The sequence below is a fragment of the Eucalyptus grandis genome, chromosome 7 (assembly GCF_016545825.1).
Source record: "Eucalyptus grandis isolate ANBG69807.140 chromosome 7, ASM1654582v1, whole genome shotgun sequence".
NCBI classification, from domain to species: domain Eukaryota; kingdom Viridiplantae; phylum Streptophyta; class Magnoliopsida; order Myrtales; family Myrtaceae; genus Eucalyptus; species Eucalyptus grandis.
In genome coordinates this window covers 2,342,491-2,364,380 of record NC_052618.1, presented here as the reverse complement: position 1 = coordinate 2,364,380, position 21,890 = coordinate 2,342,491, and the positions used below count along the sequence as shown (strand labels likewise).

Sequence of the window (21,890 nt, the reverse complement as noted above, 5' to 3'; positions counted from 1 at the left end):
TTAAATCGATGCTTTTCACAAGTTAAGGGGAAAAAAATTAAAACTTCAATTAAAATCTCCCTCACGTTCGTTCGATCGAAATCACGATTTCCTTAATTTGTGCTTTTGGCTTCATGGGTCGATGTAAAGTTCCGACATTTAGGTGGATTTGATTCGTTATTGTTTCGAATCAGCCCAAACGGCTGGCTGGCTTGCAGCAAAAGCCAACATCCGAAATTCGTCTCCTTCTTCTCCTCCCCCTCGTCCTACTTCCTCTCTCCTCCATCGCTTCACAGCAGCAACAGTTTGATCCTGAACTTGGATGTCCGGTGGTATGGAGAGGCTTTAGAGAATGTTCGCCGGCGCCGGAGGTGGTCTGGGCCACCCGGCCCCCGACTCCTTGACCCTCGATTCATTCAAGCAGGTCTACATCTCCTCCCTCGCCCTCCTCAAGATGCTCAAGCACGGTATAGTTTGTTGGATGTAAATTGCATAACCCCAAGATCTCCATAACTAGAATAAAAACATGCATAATTGAGTAGAAAGATTAACGCACCTGTTTTGGGATTCATTGTTCTTGAAGTGGAAGCGGAAACACAATGTTCCACGCGCAAGTCATTCTCCTTTATTGCCCTCCATATCACTGGCTCAATGAGGCAGCCCCCTCACGTGTAGCGTTAGGTAAACGCCCCTTAGGTGAGGATACAAGTGAGAATTAGGGTTAGAAGAGAGACTTGAACACTATTTATAGAGTTTCCAGCCAGTCCCCCTCATTATGGATCAAGCTCAACTCGGCCAACACTAGCCAGCCCATATTAGACTAATTAAGAAACATTTTATCTCACTTTAGACCAACCATGTTTTACGGTAACCATAAAAACAGTAAATTACAATATCAATTAATTTAGTCAACATTAAGAAAACTCTTACATTCTCCCACTTATACTATATTAATTAAAACTGTACTGTATGTGAACACATTTGGTCCAGAGATAATTTTCAGTAGTCAATCCTATCCCATAAAATCTTAAACACCGAATCTTGGCAGTAACTGCATGTATACACACAGAGCCTTCTATGGTCACGAATGTTCTCAACTTTATTGATATGGATTCAATATGGTAGTGTGGCAAATGGATAACATCTCTCATAGAGAGATCCCATTTGTCAGTCACCATTCTCTTACCTTAGGCGTCACAAAAACTTGTGGCACTAGAGAATGCTTTATAGTTCCAATGAACCCACATATGTCTTGTCCTTATGGTTAACATTTCTTTATGTATCACAAGACATATGCATAAGGCTAATAACAGGATGCCCGGATGCCCCTAGCCTTCACTCAAGGTTTATACAATCCCTTGAGACTTTATCAATATGTATTCAACATAATAACAATACATTCAAAAATATTTTATTGAATGCAAAAGTTGATACATATCAAACCGTTACAAAGTGTAACGAACACAGATGAAACTTTTATCAGAGTAAAGTCAAAATAGCTACCACTAAATAACAGCATCTCATGATCCTCCTAGGCCCATGCTAACAATATGTCACTCCAATACACACGGGTGTAAGCCTTTAGTTAGTGGATCTACAATCACATCATCTGTAAAAATATATTATATTAAAACGTCACATTTCTGTACCGTTTACTTTTGGTCAAAAATTTTGACCACCATATATTTAGACCCCTTGAGACCTCTGTAATAAATAAATAATATTACAAATTTGTTATCTCAATACAACCATATGGGTCTATCCATAAAGTTAAAACAATTAATTTCTTCATGAGGTTCAGGAGCCTAAATGAATGTTACTAACACTGCTTACATAGTATAAGATGACATAGAACTTTATTTACTGCACTTACTACAAACATAAATATGTATTCCATTATTGATTGCATGTCATCTCAACAGCCAGCAAAGTTTACATCTAAATACCCTACTAATTGCAAGACTTGAACATGTCTGTAAATTAACATATAATCTATTGTCTTCTTTAAATACCTTAAAACCTTCTTGACAGCAACCCAGTGATCATGTCCTGGATTTGACCGATATCTACCTAGAAGTCCCGTCACAAAGACAACATTTAGTCTAGTGCAAATTCGAGCATACATTATACTTTTAAGTGCATTGACACAAGGTACACCCTTTAATTAGATTTTCTCAATATCTAAATAAGGACAATGTGATAGATTTAGTCCATCACCCTTAACAACAGGAGCAATTCCTGGCTTGCAATAATATATATTGAATATTTCCAATATACAATCAGCAAATGTCCTCCGAGAAAATCTACTATAATATGGCAAAAACAATCCTTACAAACCTCAGTACAAAAGATATAAGATGTCTCAAGGTCACAACTTGTAAGCAAAATATTATGTACATAAAGTATGAGAAAAAATAAATTTCCTCCCACTAACCTTGCAGTATATTGAATTACTTTGTTTCCAATTGAACAAAAAATAACAACACTATGAAACTTTAATAATATTGTCTGGAAACTTGCTTAAGACTATAAATAAGACTTTTCAGTCTACACACAAGTTTACTTGAAACATTTGTTGCAAAATTCTCCAATTGTAAAATATAGATTTTGTATCTATTTGGCATAATTTTATATCAAATAAATTATTAATGCCACGTTCATTCTGAAAGAATATTTAAAGAAATAATTATTTCTTCACTATAAACAATCCACCCCTCTTTCAGAGTGAAAACTTTAGTTACCAATTTGGCTTTAATTCCACAATCTTTCTTTGAAATTCTTTTAGTTTTGTACGCCAATTTGCAACTAATGAACTTATGATCTTTAGGCAAGTAAGTTAGTTTCCAAACACTATGATGTTTCATAGATTGTATACCGTATTTTATGGCATCTAATCACATACTTAAATGAGAACAAGAAACGACATTTATATAAGTTGCTAAAACAATCATGTAGTGGATATTGTAATCATGCTCTCACAAATAGACTATACAGTATGATGATATAACTGATCGTCTTTCTCTAACAAATCTCCTTAATAAAGCTGCAACCACTTCATTCTGCACTTGAGAGGTTTAAGAAATTTCATTATAAACTACATCAAGAATAGTACCTTGAACATCAACAAGTTTAGTCTATGGTACAGGAGATTCCATAATTATCTGTATAGGTAAAGACAAAAACATAGTAACATCCATCATACTATAATTCTTTAGAAACAACTTTAGGGTCATAATTATCCTATACAATTACGTCAATCTTTAGAAACTTTAGAATATGTCATTCCATAATTCTTGTACCTTCTTTAGGGTCATAAAATCAATACCACTTTAACAATCTAAATAAGATACAAAATAATTCCGAGTGGATCTGAATTCTAATGCACTTAATATTGGATTAGATAACCTCACTTTTGCATGACACATCTAAATTTCATATGATTCAAGTAATTTATGTCCAATCTATAACTTAAAAGAAGTTTATGAAACAACTTTGATAAGAGACACATTTTGTATATGACAAAATTGCTTTTATAATATCAGCCCACAAAAATCAGATAAATTAGTCTTACTAATCATACTCATCACCATGTTCAATATGGTGCATTTATGCCTTTTGGCCAAATCTTTTTGTCAGAATTTTCAGGTTTAGTAATTAAATTATCACCCCAGAATCTACCAAGTATTTGACAAATGACCCTTTAAGCTATTTGGCATTGTCATAGTTGTCAAAATACTCACGGCCACTGTTAAGCCTGACAACTTTTTAAGACTAATTGTAATTGTTTTATACTTTATCTCGGTCATTTGATCCTCAAATAGAAAACTTTCAGAAACAACCTTTTAATCATATGCAAGATGTATATATCATTATGACTTAAACATAATCTTTGCAGATGTGTCATAATTTCAATATTAGACAAGACATAATTTCCACCAACTAAGGCTTCCATCATCTTATAGCAGTGCAGTCCGCAAGTAAATATCTTTTCAAGTGTTCTAGAATAGAACGCTTCATGGATAGTAAGCAAATTCAATTGCTCTTTTCTCAAGCGACAAATCATATGTCCACAATTTAATATTTGAAGCAGTAAAAACCTCAATAATAATGAAATTATTAATTACAAAAAAAGGTGACTGAAAACCACGCAATATATATAATTAGCATCATATGAGTACCGTGTAACTTGACGTACAAGTACACATCCAGAGAGTTACATACCTAATCATATAATCGCTTTTGGGCAGAATACATGACATTTGACTGAAATTAACCGAGGAAATGATGTCGATTACATAAATTAAGAATTATCATGTGTCACAATTAATCCCGGGGAATGTTGTTGCATCATTTCAAAATTTATGGACGACGAGAATTGTTAACGGAAAAGGGACAAGAGTAACAAATTAAAAGAATAAAAAGGAAATGCCACTTTTAAATAGGTTTTGGGCATTTATTATGAAACAATTGGAGAAAGAGTTATAGAAATTTAAATGAGGATTTATAAGTGACTACTAGGGGACTTGACCCAATTAACTTAAGTGTTAATTTGGTAAATAAGAAAGAAGAGAAGTCCCCTCAAAAGGAAATTCGTAGGAATCCCTCTCTCCTACAATTTCACCTCAATTTCCTTGGTATTTAAAGGAGATGGACTTGGAAAAGATAGTGGGACCTAAGGTAGTAATGGAGAGCCAATTTTCCATGGAATTTGGGGTCAAAAGCAGAAGGTAAATGCTGAGTAAATGCTGAGTAACTTCCAAGCATTTACTTCCCACCTTCCTCCTCTCTTCTTGCCGTAGGAAACCAAAGTGGAGCAGCAAATGGGCTGCTTTCTTTTTTACTTTTCCCTTTTCTTTCTTGTTCTTTATTTTTCTTTCCTTTCTTTTCTCTCAGCCAAAGGGTCTTAGTCTTCTGCTTTACCCTCTTTTCTTTTTCCTCCGCACTTATTTCTTCTCCCCCCGCCGTGCACTGTCTCTCTCTTTCCCTTATCCAGCCTTACAACAATTTCCTTTCCTTTCACAGCCATAAAAAGTCTTGTCTTCTTCTTATTTAAGTTAGCTTATTCGGCCATTCTTGCTCCCCCTTGGACGACAAAGCAGCGACCGAACAGCAAGGTCTCGAGCGTTCCTCCCTCCTCAAGAAAATCTGGGACTTTGTGTGCTACTATGGTGGTCGCTCAACAACACCTCCAGCCATTGTACTGGGTCCAAATCATCGTAAAAAACCTCTAGGGCTATCATTGTGTTGCCGTCCGGCCACAAGTGAGGATCGCCATTAGTTTCGGTGGTGAGTTGTCTTCTAAATTTGGATTAGGGGTTGAGTACCTCTATTAGGAATTCGTACAAGGTAGAAAGATGTAGATGACGTTATATATGGATAGATGTTGGTTAGGGATGTTATGATGGCCATAGAAAAGCTTAGATAGGGTTTAGAGAGCAAGACAAATGTCGTGGAGGAAGATTCGGATTAGAACAGTAGCTGATTTTTGAAACAGTTTCCAGGATGTGTGTGTTTTGCTAATTTCGTAGACAATTATGTGTAGCGATTTTGAAGGAATTTTATTCTGAATAAACGTTTTGGACATCTTAAATATTAACATATATTTTTATTATAATTTTTAGAAATTAAAAAAAATGACGATTTTAATGACGTCATCCTGGAACAGTAATTCGGACAGTTTTGTAACCGTGACCTATTATGATTCTGAGGGCTGTTACTGATCTTTAGAGGTCGAATTTCCAATCGTTTTCTTCATGAAAGTTGTTCATTACAACTTATAGTTTATCATACTCGAATTTAAATCAAATGGACCAGATTTTGACTTAAAAACGAATTGATTTTGATGAGTTAGGCTCTCTGGAACTGGACTTGATTGTTGTGCTGGGTAGAGAGAATTTCTGGGCCGAATTTAGAGGGACCTAGATGTCAGTGCTTTCATGAAAAATGTTTGTTTATGTGTTGTCTACGACGTGTTCAAATTTGAGAATTTTTCGGGCTCATACGAGTGGGTTTCTGACTTCGAATTTGGAAGAGCGTAATTGGACTGTTTTCTGTCAATTCGGGTTAATAAAAGAGTATGCTTGTTTTGAAGTATTCTTGCTATGAAATTGCTTAATTGAGACTGTGAATATTATGTGTAACTGATTATTGAAGTGTGACATTGATCATATGCATTCACGGCATGAGATTCCGCCACAAGCCTTTAGGGCCGAGCGATGCTCCTTCAGGAATGCCCCAAGTCAACGGATGCCGGTCGCAGTGGAGGTTGGACCGATGCTCCTATATGGAATGCCGTCTAGATGTAGACGGTGCTGCGCTCGACAGTGCGAGGCGATGCCCGGTTATGCCGAAAGACTGTTATCTGAGCATTGAAATTATTTGTGACACATGAAATGCCCGGTTATGCCGAAAGACTATTATCTGAGCATTGAAATCATTTGTGGCACATGAAATGCCCGGTTATGTCGAAAGACTGTTATCTAAGCATTAAAATCATTTGTGACGCATGAATAGGTGAAAGTGAGGGACCTAATTAAAAGACATAACTGTGTGGTGCGATATGGGACGTACCATAATGGTTTAGTCTGGTAATTAGGGGCTCTTGTAAGTATGTGACATTTATGTCCTTACATATGTATGTGTTAAAGGTATTCTGATGGTATATAATCTCGATATCTTATGCATGATTTAATTGACACTAACATGCAAGAAAGTACTGGTATTAAGAAAGTGTGAGAAAGGTGATTAGATTGCATGTTGAGTGTACCCTTCTCCTAATCTGGATTTAGGGGATTTACTCGCTGAGATGTGATATCACCCCGTCGTGGGCTAAAATTTTTCAGGTCCCTAAATGGAGGAAGGCCAGGTCATGTACAATCGGTCGCAGTAAAGGATGAATAAGACTCTCGCTATCTCCTTCCAAGTGATGACGGGTTTCCCATCAAGACTGGATGTAGGGTGACAGCTCACCCCAAGAAATCGAGAAGTATGGTAGTGCAGTAGTAAACCTCAGTCTAATAGATAGAAGCTTAGTTAGTCGGTAATCGAACAGCTTCACTTTTTGTATCAGACCTTGGGGTGTTAAACTGGTATATATATATAAGTACTGTGATGTTGTAGGTGTGGCTTGTGAAAAATAATATCTTACGTTTGTATCCCACTGTTTTGTTGTATGAAGTTTGTTTTACGTTTCCGTATGTGCAAAATAATGAATGGGTTGACAACAATTCCTGGGATGTTGCAAATTTTAAATGGACCATTGAGGGATGTGCATGTGCCCGGGGTTTGGGTCGTGACATCCCCGTTTAAATGGTATTAGAGCAAGTTAGTGTTTGGAGTGATAAGGTGCAATGGGTTTTGGGATAGTTAATAGGAAATGCTTTTTCCTTATGCAAACGCTTGTGATTGGCTAGCTGATTGGTAGTTGTTTTGTGTGGGTCATTCAATTTTCCCTAATTCCGTGTGGAATTAGGAGGAATGTTCTGTAGAGATCATGTAGGATGAGTGATCCAGATCAGAAGACTCCTAAGAGGAGGTCTTTCGCGTCTGTCACTCGGGATAGAACGTCGACTAGGGTCGGTACCCGAGGAAGAGCGCAGGCTTAGGCCAGCATGAGTGAGAGAGTATTGCCTCAGGCTGGTACTGGTGTAGCAGCACTTGACAATCCTAGATTAGATAAGATCGTGCAAGCACTTGAGACTTTGGGAATTTTGATGGGACAGCAAGTTCAGAATCAAGCTACCGCTGCCGCTACTGCAGCCACACTTGCTGAAGTCCAACCTAGGATTGTGATCGGTAGGAGACTGATGCACAAGCTGGTAGAACAGTTCCTAAGACTTAAGTCACCGAGGTTCAATGATGTAAGCAACCCTGAGACTGCGACCCTTTGGTTAAGGGATGTTGACAAGACCTTCACTGTGTTAAGGTGTTCAGAGGAAGATTGAGTACTTCTGGTGGCTTATCAGCTTCAAGGTAACGCTAGTATGTGGTGGGAAGTCACTCAAGGAAGAGTGTTCTCGGAAGGCATAGCTCAGACTTAGGGTGTCTTTTGTGAGGCTTTCAATGGAAAGTCCTTCTTAGACAGTATGAGAGAGTTCAAGATGACAAAGTTCCAACGGCTTCGCTAGAATGAGATGTCCGTAGATCAGTACAAGACAAAGTTTGTAGAGTTGCCTGAGTATGCACTGAGACTAATTTATAACCCAGTAGGTGGGACAAAGAGGTTTTTTAGACGATTTAAAACTGAATATTGAAAGTCAGTTGATGCCTCTGAACCTGAAGGATAAGCAAGCTTAGGATAGTGCACTACTAGGATGGGTGACCTCCTGGGGTAGTGCCTAACCATGCGCCAAAAGGTAAAACCGTGAGGCTTGGTATGGGACGGACCAAAGCGGATAATGCATTTGTGAGTTAGTCCCTATAGAAACAGGACCCCTTCAATAGACATGTAGCTCGAGGCCGAACCAGACAAAGGCTTATAGGCCTATACAAACCGGTCAAACGAGGGCAGGGAGTGATTGCCGAGGCTAAAGAGCCTGGACAAGGAGCGGCTCCTGGCAAGCTTCTAGTATGGCGAAGGGGGCAGGAATGAATCGGACTATGCACTGAATAGGAGCGGCAGTGTTTCTGGGATAATTTATCAGAGTGGCACAACGAAAGTATCGTTAAGCTTGTAGAACTTCTGTTTAGTGGAATGAGGTTGGAGAAAGGAGGAGCATCTTGCTATAATGGATTGTTATTGTGAAGCAATTCAGTTTAACCCGGTGGCGAGAGGTAGTTTTGAATTCCTTGAAAATCAAGGAGGACTCTCGATTACTTTGATTTCATTTGTTGAGGCAACCCGGTGACTAGATGGGAGTTGCCAAGGTAGTTGGCAATCATCGTTGACACGACAGTTGAAGAGTTGAAGATCAAAGATATTGCTATGGACCCAAGCAAGATTGAAGTAGTAAGTAATTGGCCGAGACCAACTACAATGACAGAGATCAGAAGTTTTCTAGGTCTGGCAGGGTATTACAGACAGTTTGTAGAAGGGTTTTCTGCGTTAGCGTCACCGTTGGCTCGACTTCTAAAGAAGGAAGAAAATTTTGTATGGACAGGTGAATGCGAGTATAGTTTTCAAGAGCTTAAGGAAAAGCTAACTATTGTACCTGCGCTGACCATACTATCCGATCCTAGAGAATACGAGATCTACAGTGATACGTCATTTAGAGGACTGAGTTGTGTGTTAATGCAGCATGATAAAGTTGTTGCCTACGCGTCCTGTCAATTGAAACCTTACGAATTGAACTATTCGACGCATGACTTAGAACTCACAGCAATCATTTTGCTCTAAAGATTTGGAGACATTATTTGTGTGGAGAAAGATTCAGATCTTCACGAACAATCAGAGTCTCAAGTATTTATTTTCTCAGAAGGAATTGAATATGAGATAATGTCACTAGATGGAACTTCTGAAGGACTATGATTGTGGTATTTTGTATCACCCAAGAAAAACGAATAAAGTCGTCGATACGCTGAGTCGGAAGTCTTCAGTTGCCCAAATGGTGCTCAAGGAATGGACTTTGATCGAGAATGCTAGAGATTCGGATTTCAAGTTTGAGGTAGGCCACCTTTCAAATCTTATGGCCACCCTCAGAATTGAACCGGAACTACAAATGAGGATTAATACACTTTAGTGGACCGACCCATAGATCCAAAAATTGTATAGGAAGAGGTAGAAAAGAGAAAATCAGATTTTCACATTTTAAAAGACGGAACGTTGAGATTCAAATGACGATTGTGTGTACCTCATGATGTAGAACTTAAGGGGGGAATCATATCAGAAGCACATCGTAATAGTTATAGCATACATCCTAGCAATACGAAGATGTATCGGAATTTGCGTCAACACTATTGGTGGTCTAGTATGAAAGCAGACATAGCTAAGCATGTCGCCAAGTGTTTGACGTGTCAGCAAGTAAAGGCTCAGCACTATAAACCAGGAGGACTTTTACAACCTCTCAAAATTCTTGAGTGGAAATGTGAGCATATCACAATGGATTTTGTGATAGGCTTATCGAGAAGTCCGAGGGGTAATGATTCTATTTGGGTAGTGATCGACAGACTGATGAAGACGGCTCACTTCATCACAGTACGAAAAGACTTGGACTTGGATAGGCATGCAAAGTTGTATGTACGTCAAATTGTTCGTCTGCATGTAGTGTCAGGACGATTACGTTAAACTGAGACCCGAGGTTTACAACTGCTTTTGGAAAAAATTGCAGAATGCCTTAGGAATGAAGTTACAGTACATTACGGCCTATCATCCTCAGATAGATGACCAGTTTGAGAGGACGATTCAAACCCTCGAAGACATGATGTGGGCTTGCGTGTTAGATCTCAAAGGAAGTTGGGAGGAACAACTTCATCTCGTTGAGTTCGCTTACAACAACAGCTACCGGTAGAGCATTCAGATGGCTCATTTTGAAGCGTTGTATTGTAGAGTGTGCAAAATGCTAATGGATGAAGTCGGGGAACGAAAGGCCACGGGCCCAGAGTTAGTCTAGCAGCTAATGGATGATGTCACAGTTATTATAAGCAAATTAAAGACTACTCAAAACTGTCAGAAAAGCTACGCCGATAAGCGCCGGAGACCATTGGAATTCCAAGTTAGTGAAAACGTATTTTTGAAAGTGTCACAAATGAAGGGTACTTCATGCTTCGGTGGGAAAGGGAAACTAAGTCCGAGGTATGTAGGCCCCTTTGAAATCTTGAAATTCGAGTTCTCTAAGGGATGAATGAATGTGAATTCCGTCAATGCATTGTTGGTTGATCTCACTCGGAATTAATCACACCTGAGATACTGACCATGAGAGGAAAGGTTAATGAGGACAGAACTCGTACGACTAAAGAACTTGACCTGGGAAAACGACTTGATTGTGAGACTTGCGTGAGGATGATCCTGTAGATATGCAGGCCGATTTCAAGGACGACTAAAAGTCGATTCGCAGACAGAACATAATGGAACAACGGGTGATTCTGTTTACTATTATTGAATTCACGAACGACCCTAGGTCGATCATTAGTAATCGTGTACTTTGAAATAAGAATCTATCCTCCGCAATTCCATGTAGTTAAGGACGTCCATGAGTTGAGATGTCTTGAACGTGGTTTCACACGAGTCGGTCACGCGTGAATCCTCAAAGCCGCTTGTCAGTCTGAGTTGTAGCCAAAATGGCATTAGGGCAAAATTCACATGGCATGAAAACTAAAGATTGGACTTTGAATTATCAAGAACGCCTGGGACAGAAGAAGCTACTTGGAGAAGCGAAGAATAAATTAGATGACAATACCCCCGCCATTTGGAAGGAGAATTTTAACGGTTTAAATTTTGAGGACGAAATTTTTATAGGAGGGGAAGAATTGTGACAGTCTGATTGTCTGCTTCTGTTTTCAATTAAATAAATCAGGCTTTTCATCGACATGCTTAAAGTGCTATTCTCTGAGCTGATCACTCATGAGATAACTTGACTAATCGGGAAAGTTATTAAAGGATTTTGATGCAACAGACTTGAGAATTTGACCAAGAATCGACTAGTCGACCGTGTTAGTCTACCAAGATCAGTTCGGCATAGTCGAAAATCTATCAGAAATCAGAAATAGGCCGATTTGATAGAGATAAAATTAGGTTTGGGTGATTCCAACTAGTTACAAATTTCTCGTCGATCGGCACTAAACCGATTTTTCTGTTGTTTTGGTACCTTGTGCTCGTAATTGAAACCTCAACATTATTCATGATAATCAAGAGTCGTCAATATGTCGAAGATGTGCATTGTGGCTAGGAATAATCGACCACGGGTCAGTTGCACCGAAAATTCCTAAAAACTAACTGATAATTTAGGATGCGCTAAAATCACATTTGACTGAAATTAACTGAGGAAATGATGTCGATTACAGAAATTAAGAATTGTCATGTGTCACAATTAATCTCGGGAAATGTTGTTGCATCTTTTCAAAATTTATGGACGACGAGAATTGTTAACGGAAAAGGGACAAGAGTAACAAATTAAAAGAATAAAAAGGAAATGCCACTTTTCAAATAGGTTTTGGGCATTTATTATGAAACGATTGGAGAAAGAGTTATAGATGTTTAAATAAGGATTTATAAGTGACTACTAGGGGACTTGACCCAATTAACTTAAGTGTTAATTTGGTAAATAAGAAAGAAGAGAAGTCCCCTCAAAAGGAAATTCGTAGGAATCCCTCTCTCCTACAATTTTACCTCAATTTCCTTGGTATTTAAAGGAGATGGACTTAGAAAAGATAGTGGGACCTAAGGTAGTAATGGAGAGCCAATTTTCCATGGAATTTGGGACCAAAAGCAAAAGGTAAATGCTGAGTAAATGCTGAGTAACTTCCAAGCATTTACTCCCCACCTTCCTCCTCTCTTCTTGCCATAGGAAACCGAAGTGCAGCAGCAAATGGGCTGCTTTCCTCTTTACTTTTCCCTTTTCTTTCTTGTTCTTTATTTTTCTTTCCTTTCTTTTCTCTCAGCCGAAGGATCTTAGTCTTCTGCTTTACCCTATTTTCTTTTTCTTCCGCACTTATTTCTTCTCCCTTGCTGCCGTGCACCTGTCTCTCTCTTTCCCTTATCCAGCCTTACAACAATTTCATTTCCCTTTCACAGCCATAAAAAGTCTTGTCTTCTTCTTATTTAAGTTAGTTTATTCGGCCATTCTTGCTCCCCCTTGAACGACAAAGCAGCGACCGAACAACAAAGTCTCGAGCGTTCCTCCCTCCTCAAGAAAATCCGGGACTTTGTGTGTTGCTATGGTGGTCGCTCAACAACACCTCCAGCCGTTGTGCCGGGTCCAAATCATCGTCAAAAACCTCCACGGCTGTCCTTGTGTTGCCATCTGGCCACAAGTGAGGATTGCCATTAGTTTCGGTGGTGAGTTGTCTTCTAAATCTGGATTAAGGGTTGAGTACCTCTATTAGGAATTCGTGCAAGTTAGAAAGATGTATATGACGTTATATATAGATAGATGTTGGTTAGGAATGTTATGATGGCCATAGAAAAGCTTAGATAGGGTTTAGAGAGTAAGACAAACGTCGTGGAGGAAGATTCGGACTAGAACAGTAGCTGATTTCTGAAACAGTTTCCAGAACGTGTGTGTTTTGCTTATTTCGTAGACAACTGTGTGTTGTGATTTTGAAGGAAAATTATTCTAAAGAAACATTTTGGACATCTTAAATATTAACATATATTTTATTATAATTTTTAGAAATTAAAAAGATGACGATTTTAATGACGTCATCCTCGAACAATAATTCGGACAGTTTTGTAACCCGTGACCTGTTATGATTCTGAGGGCTGTTACTGATCTTTAGAGGTCGAATTTCTAATTGTTTTCTTCATGAAAGTTGTTCGTTACAACTTATAGTTTATCAGACTCGAATTTAAATCAAACAAACCAGATTTTGACCCAAAAACGAATTGATTTCGATGAGTTAGGCTCTCTGGAACTGGATCTGATTTTTGTGCTTGATAGAGAGAATTTCTGGGCCGAATCCAAAGGGATCTGGAACTTAGTGTTTGCATAAAAAATGTTTGTTTATATGTTTTTAGGAGGTGTCCAAATTTGAGAATTTTTCGGGCTCATATGAGTGGGTTTCTGACTTCGAATTCGGAAGAGCGTGATTGGACTGTTTTCTGTCAATTCGGGTTAGTAAAAGAGTATGCTTGTTTTGAAGTATTCTTGCTATGAAATTGCTTAATTGAGACTGTGAATGATATGTGTAACTGATTATTGAAGTGTGACATTGATCATATGCATTCACGGCATGAGATTCCGCCACGAGCCTTTAGGGCCGTGTGATGCTCCTTCAGGAATGCCCCAAGTCAACGGATGCTGGTCGCAGTGGAGGCTGGACTAATGCTCCTATATGGAATGCTGTCTAGATGTAGACGGTGCCGCACTCGACGATGCGAGGTGATGCCCGGTTATGCCAAAAGACTGTTATGTGAGCATTGAAATCATTTGTGACACATGAGATGCCCGGTTATGCCGGAAGACTGTTATCTGAGCATTGAAATCATTTGTAACACATGAAATGCCCAGTTATACCGGAAGACTGTTATCTGAGCATTGAAATCATTTATGACGCATGAATAGGTGAAAGTGAGGGACCTAATTAAAAGACGGAACTGTGTGGTTGTGTTATGGGATGTGCCATAATGGTTTAGTCTGGTAATTGGGGGCCCGTGTAAGTATGTGACATTTATTTCCTTACATATGTATGTGTTAAAAGTATTCTGATGATATATGATCTCGATATCTTATGCATGATTTAATTGACACTAATATGCAGGAAAGTATTGGTATTAAAAAAAGTGTTAGAAAGGCGATTAGATTGCATGTTGAGTGTACCCTTCTCCTAATATGGATTTAGGGGATTTACTCGCTGAGATGTGATCTCACCCCGTCATGGGCTAAAATTTTTCAAGTCCCTAAATGGAGGAAGGCCAGGTCGTGTATAGTCGATCGCAGTAAAGGAGGAATAGGACTCTCGCTATCTCCTTCCAAGTGATGACAGGTTTTCCGTCAAGGCTGGATGTAGGGTGACAGCTCACCCCGAGAAATCGAGAAGTATGGTAGTGCAGTAGTAAACCCCAGTCTTATAGATATAAGCTTAGTTAGTCGGTAATCGAACAGCTTCACTTTTTGTATCAGACCTTGGGGTGTTAAACTGGTATATATATATATATATAAGTATTGTGATGTTGTAGGTGTGTCTTGTGAAATATAATATCCTACGTTTCTATCCCACTGTTTTGTTGTATGAAGATTATTTTATGTTTACGCATGTGCAAAATAATGAATGGGTCGGCAACAATTCCCGGGATGTTGCAAATTTTAAATCGACCATTGAGGGGTGTGCATGTGCCCGGGGTTTGGGTCGTGATAGCATATCACCAAAATCACATATCATGCTAATTACATTGCTTTATTCATTAATAAAAATTAATCATACATATATATATATATATATATATATATATATATATATATATATACAGCGAACCTGAAAAACAGATTCCAATGAGATCATTGATCACAGTAACACGAGAAACTTCTCATAACAAAGAATAAAACATCTCTTATACACCCCGACTACATATTACCAGAACAACATAAAAAGAATGCCGATCTAAAATATCTATCACAAATTAACATCAATAGTAATACATGGTACACCAAATCGACAAGCTTGACAACCGATCCATTATCACTCATGAGTTCATAAGGCAAACAATAACTCCAAGGCCAAGAACTGATTTATTAGACAATTTTTAAGTAACAAATTATAATTGTAATCAACTAGTGGCCTATTAATTGAGTTAAACTAGAGAACCAAATATCTAAAATTTAACAGTAGATATTATTGTTCTGTGTAAATATTATCATACTCCTTAACCATAAAAATATTCAACTTGATAGACATTAACAAGTGACCAGATGGATTCATGTACAATATGCAGTAACTTAATTGACATGCATTACCCACATACAACAGATATGTTAATCAGTACAATCAGTTTGGCCACGAGTTCTTAAGACGTCCATCATTCAAAGATTACCAGCGTGTCAAGGAGTATACTTGAGCAACAAAAGTTTCATAACCTTTACTATTTCTCATCAGCTCAATAAATAGCTCAATTACTATTCCATAATGGTTGTACCTCATTAAACCAGTTTCAATTTATAATAAAGTTTGATTTTATTAATGAATCACACATTCATAATGTTTATGTGATAACATACTAGTAACACATCACCTGTATTTCCAAAATCACAGAAAATACAAGAAAAATACGCAAAAATACACTAAAAATACAGGTTTATGTATTTTCACATCTATAAAATTATCAAACATGTAAAATAAACATACCACGAGATAGGAAATCACCATACGAGTCCAACGCCGCCAACCACGTGCCAAAAGAAGACCCCACGTGCCCGCACGCGCCGCCTGAGTGCATGGCGCGTGGGGCTCACGCGTGCGTCTTGAAGCCGGTCAAAAACCGGTCCGACCGGTTCCCGGTCCCACCGTCCGATCTAGCCGCCTGGTCTGACCGGTTGACCGGTCCGGTCAACGGTTGACCGGGTTGGGCCGGTGTCCATCCAGGTCGGGTCGATGACGTCATCGGGTCGGGCACTGACGTCATCGGGTCGGTCGCTGACGTCACCATGACGTCAGCACTCATGTGCGGCGCACGCATTGGGTCAAACCTGGGACACTGACATCACCGTGACGTCAGCAGCTGCGTGCGTCGCACGCCCCGCGCGTAGGGGCTCGTGACCGCGCGTGGGGCGCGTGTTTGACTGCCCCAATGACGGGTGGCCACGCATGGGGGCGCGTGTGGCGTCCTTTGGCGACACGCCACCCACGGTTCTGCTCGTATCGTCGAACCCAGTCCGAATTTGCAATTTAATTTTAGTTTTATTGAGCAAAAAAAACTCGAAAATCATAAATTATGGCAAGATATATACTAATTAGGGCAAATCCATACAAATTAGGGTAGATCCGTACAAATTATGGTAAATCCATACAAATTAGGGCAAAACCAATTGCGTTCAAGTTCTAGGGTTATGGAAGCTCTGATACCACATGTTGGACGTAAATTGCATAACCCCAAGATCTCCATAACTAGAACAAGAACATGCATAATTGAGTAGAAAGATTAACGCACTTGTTTTGGGATTCATTATTCTTGAAGCGGAAGCGGAAACACAATATTCCACGCGCAAGTCATTCTCGTCTATTGCCCTCCGTATCACTGACTTAATGAGGCAGCCCCCTCACGTGTAACGTTAGGTAAACGCCCCTTAGGTGAGAATACAAGTGAGAATTAGGGTTAGAGGAGAGACTTGAGCATTATTTATAGAGTTTCCAGCCAGTCCGCCTCATTACGGGCCAAGCTCAACTCGGCCCACACTAGCCAGCCCATATTAGATTAATTAAGAAACTTTCTATTTCACTTTAGACCAACCATGTTTTACGGTAACCGTAAAAACAGTAAATTACAATATCAATTAATTTAGTCAACATTAGGAAAACTCTTACATAGTTTTCCCTCCCTCTCTCTCTCTCTCTCTCTTGCTTCGTCTTTCGTGGTTTCTGTTGGCGCGGTTTAATGGGTAATGTCGGTTGCTTGCGGTTGTTCCATTTTTAGCGTGGCTTTGCTTTTTCCCTAAATTGGGACTTGGATTTGACCGACCAGGGAGGGCTGGGGTTCCCATGGAAGTGATGGGCTTGATGCTTGGGAAGTTTGTGGACGAGTACACCGTCTGAGTCGTCGATGTGTTTGCTATGCCGCAGAGTGGTACCGGTGTCAGTGTCGAGGTAGTCGATCATGTGTTCCAGACCAACATGCTCGACATGCTCAAACAGACTGGAAGGTTTAATTATCCACCCACCCACTTGGTCCCATTTGCTTTTTCTTTCTAACTGGATGGACATTGGACACTTCTCAATCTATCTTTTTTGCTTAATTGTATCGGGGCCCTTTCATCAAAGCTATTATGTGTTCTGCATTGCAGACCAGAGATGGTGGTAGGTTGGTACCACTCTCATCCTGGCTTTGGATGTTGGCTTTCTGGTGTGGACATCAACACTCAGCAGGTCATCTCTTTTACCCTATATTTGATTCTTATTGGGAGCATGTAAATTGTAGTTACAAATGGTATGACCTTTTGGCCTTACAACAACTATTGGTTGGTGATGTAGTTAGTGTTATGATAGTACGGCATGCGAGTCTGTAAGCATAAGTATGGAGTTTGGAAATTCACTCAGAGAGTTGTACCTCAAGATATTTTAAATATTTTCACTCTTGGTTGATAATCATATGCTTGGTTTCTTTTGTCCTTTTTTTTTGCTAGACTATAATTGCTCGTAGGTTTCCAGTTTGATCCAATTGTTAACGGGGCTGCTTTTTACTTGTGCTGTGTTCTTATAAAAATCAGAGTTTTGAGGCTTTAAATCAGGGGTGGTTGCAGTAGTGGTGGATCCCATCCAGAATGTCAAAGGGAAGGTTGTGATTGATGCCTTCCGTTTGATCAACCCACAAACCATGATGCTTGGCCAAGAACCCAGGCAGACAACCTCCAACCTTGGACATCTCAACAAACCGTCCATCCAGGTGAGTTTTGACCAGATAATATTCTTTTTTATTATTGAATTTTGATCTTATCTCATGGGGTTGCCTTCATGTTTCTATGCATTGATCCATGGGCTGAACAGACACTATTACTCAATCGCCATCAATTACAGAAAGAATGAACTTGAGGAAAAAATGCTACTTAATCTTCATAAGAAGAAATGGACAGATGGCTTGACGCTTCGTCGTTTTGACACACATTCTAAAACCAATGAACAGACTGTTCAGGTAAGTCAAGGTCTTAATCTGTTGCATAAAGATTGGAGAATTGGTTGCGTCAGTCACTTAGAGGTGGATTCTAGACAATGCAAGACAAGACCCTCTGCTTAAGCATATTTTCATCTGATGTCAATTTTTTCCTAATTAATCAAGATCAATTAGCTTGCAATGCATATAGATTTCATTGAACTGGATGCTGAAAAGCTGTCATTTCTTGCAAAACAAATGATTGTTTCCAAATTCAGATCCTTGTTTTAGGTGGATTTTTTTTGGGGGTAGGAGTAAGATTCATGCTTTATTATCCAAAAGCTAAGGTTGTGCTTTATGCTTTACATCTAGGCTGAGAAGAAAGCATCCAGGGGGAAAAAATATAGTCGTTTGTTTTGTAATAAGATTGGTTACATAGAGTAGTTCATTCTTTGGTAAATTCTCTTCCAAAAACTATTAATGAAAGTACACTGCAGTTACACCTCCCTCCTCCCTTCTCTTCTTTTTTTTTTCTCTTAAACGGATTGGCAAAGACCTATTCAATGAAAGGCAACAGGGCAACAATTGATTGGTGACAATCTCTAGTCAAAGCTTTACACGATTCTTGGTGCATACTCTGGATAGGTGTTACAGATATATTAGGAACATCCATGGCAATGGACGGGGATGACATTGTGTGTGGTGGTGTAATAAATGCCTCAAGTCTGAAGACTTGAATATGGGTTTTCCTCGTAGGTCCATTTAAGTAAATGGAGGATATATATAATTCACCCGTGGCAGGATTAGGAAAGTGAGAGGAGGGTTGTTGGCCATTGAGTATAACTGGTGATCGTTTGTATCTTATTAGTGTCCAATAACGAGTAGTGGCTGGCCACAATATCCATATGGTAGGGCCACAGGAAACCCATCTTTTTCTGCAGTTCATTATGAATATCATATCAGTTGGTTGGTGGGCGGATGTTTTTGATTTCTATTTATGGCACAATCAAAATGAGTTGATTTCACCCCCCCCCCTCCCTTCCAATCTTGCAGGAGATGCTGAATTTGGCAATCAAGTATAACAAGGCGGTGCAGGAGGAGGACGAATTGCCACCAGAGAAGGTAGCGATCGCGAATGTGGGAAGGCAAGATGCCAAGAAGCACCTCGAGGAGCACGTCTCCAACCTTATGTCTTCCAACATAGTTCAGACCTTAGGGACCATGCTTGATACCGTAGTCTTCTAAGGCTCTCCGAATCGGCATCTTATGTTACCTGCATTCTGCGGTGTTCCAGGACTAATTATTACATCGGCTTGATCAGTAGATGCTGCAGCTTGTTAGAAATCTAGCCTTTTGTTCTCTGCTTTGCTTGTATCCCCATTCAAACAATTCAGTTACCAATTTGTTCTTATCCAAGAAAGGGAAAGGAAAGGAGACGGTTTATCTGCGAGCCTCTGTGACATGATCTCTTTGTTAAAAAAATTTTGGATGTGTGCGCTGCGAAAGTATGGTTTTGGTATTAGTTATAGTTTTTTTTTGTTAGTGACATTTGCAAGTGTATAGTATATTTTGTAGAGGATGGACAAGGGATAAGAAAGGATAATTGAAGGATAAAGAACATGGGATATGGGAAATAGTTTCATTAGTTTGATAAAATAATTTTACAATAGTTGAAGGAAGTGTTGGTGGAGGAGTTTCATGATATGGAGTATTATCTCATGTTCCTCTCACTCTTTTACATTTGTTGTTTTGCTACGCTCCCCCTCTTTCCTATTTATAGGGACTAAATACAACATTCTAGAATAATGTGGAATGTTGTCCACTTAGGCTTATTTTAGGAAATTCTAGATTGTATTTCTTCTAGAGACTTCTCTTACATGTTGGACATTTTCCTCTTTCTTCCAGAAACTTCATCTAGGGAATTCTAGAAGTTTAGCAACTCTAGGAAATTCTAGAAAATCACCATTTCCAACACTCCCCCTTGATCCATTTCCGGGATACTTCGAATATTGTAATTTGTCTCATGTCTTTTATTCCGTCTTCGTTCCATGATCCCTTGTATCCTTTTGTTGGCACACTCACACTGGCTTTCGAATGTCCATGTCTTTTCTTTAATGATGTCCCATATGTCTCGGGGCATCAAAATGCTCTTAGTTGTAGTTGTTACCTCGGACTCTAGCTCTGGCTCTCGTAGGCTCTGGCTCTAGCTCCGGCTTTGGTTCTGGCTCTGGCTCCGTCTCTGGCTCTGTTGGCTTTGGCTCGAGCTCTGGCCTTTGATTCTGGCTCTGGCTCTGCCTCCGGCTCTGGCTCTGTTGACTCTGGCTCGGGCTCTAGCTTTTTTAGTTGAGGATGGTGAGGACAAACGACCATAACCATCCGATATTCCTGGCTCTAATAGCATGTTAAAAAAAAAATTTGGTGTGTGAGCTGCGAAAGTATGGTTTTGGTATTAGTTATAGTTTTTTTTTTGTTAGTGACATTTGCAAGTGTATAGTATATTTTGTAGAGGATGGACAAGGGATAAGATAGGATAATTGAAGGATAAAGAACATGGGATATGGGAAATAGTTTCGTTAGTTGGATAAAATAATTTTACAATAGTTGAAGGAAGTGTTGGTGGAGGAGTTTCATGATATGGAGTATTATCTCATGCTTGTCTCACTCTTTTACATTTGTTGTTTTGCTACGCTCCCCCTCTTTCCTATTTATAGGGACTAAATACAACATTCCAGAATAATATGGAATGTTGTCCACTTAGGCTTATTCTAGAAAATTGTAGATTGTAGTTCTTCTAGAGACTTCTCTTACATGCTAGACATTTTCCTCTTTCTTCCAGAAACTTCATCTAGGAAGTTCTAGAAGTTTAGCAACTCTAGAAAATTCTAGAAAATTGATCACCATTTCCAACACTCTTATACTAAATAATGGGGTAGGTCTCCTGTCTCTGTTCAGTGGGGGACACGATGAATGGAGTTGACAAAGATGTAGCCACCGCATCGCTCCGTGGGCACACATGAGACAAGAACTTGGGCATGCATCGTTATTGCTTTACTTGGCAGCCACATGAGCCAATTGTTGTGAAGAGTGCGTGCTTTGTAGGAGTGGATTGGTATGAAGTTTACGTGCTTACCATAAATTATTACTGTAAATTGGAGAAAATTTATGAGAAGAAAAAATTAGTAAAAAAAAGTAACATTTAACTCGGTTGAATGTGGAGATAATCAATAGTTAAAGTTTATGCTGAACAGGGTAAAATATATATATAAACGAATAGCACGGGAAACGACTGTTGTGCACGAAGTTCACTTTTAATGAACGAAAGTCCAGAACTTCACTAGGAAAGTCAGAGCATGACGCGCGTTTCTCTGGCCCGATTGGTCGGTCAGAAGGTCAGTAACGTCGAAACGTCAATAACCAATCATACTAATAATCAGGAATTGACAAAAGCTACACACGACGACTCTCTCGTGGCCAAGAATGTGTATCGACGACCACGTTCTTTCACCACGACAGGCGACATCTT

The 21,890-nt window shown here is 39.3% G+C and overlaps 1 pseudogene; it reads left to right on the top strand.

Annotated features, from left to right (window-relative positions):
- Positions 1-275: 275 nt before the first annotated feature.
- Positions 276-19,645, top strand: LOC104452504 (annotated as a pseudogene).
- The last annotated feature ends 2,245 nt before the right edge of the window (positions 19,646-21,890 follow it).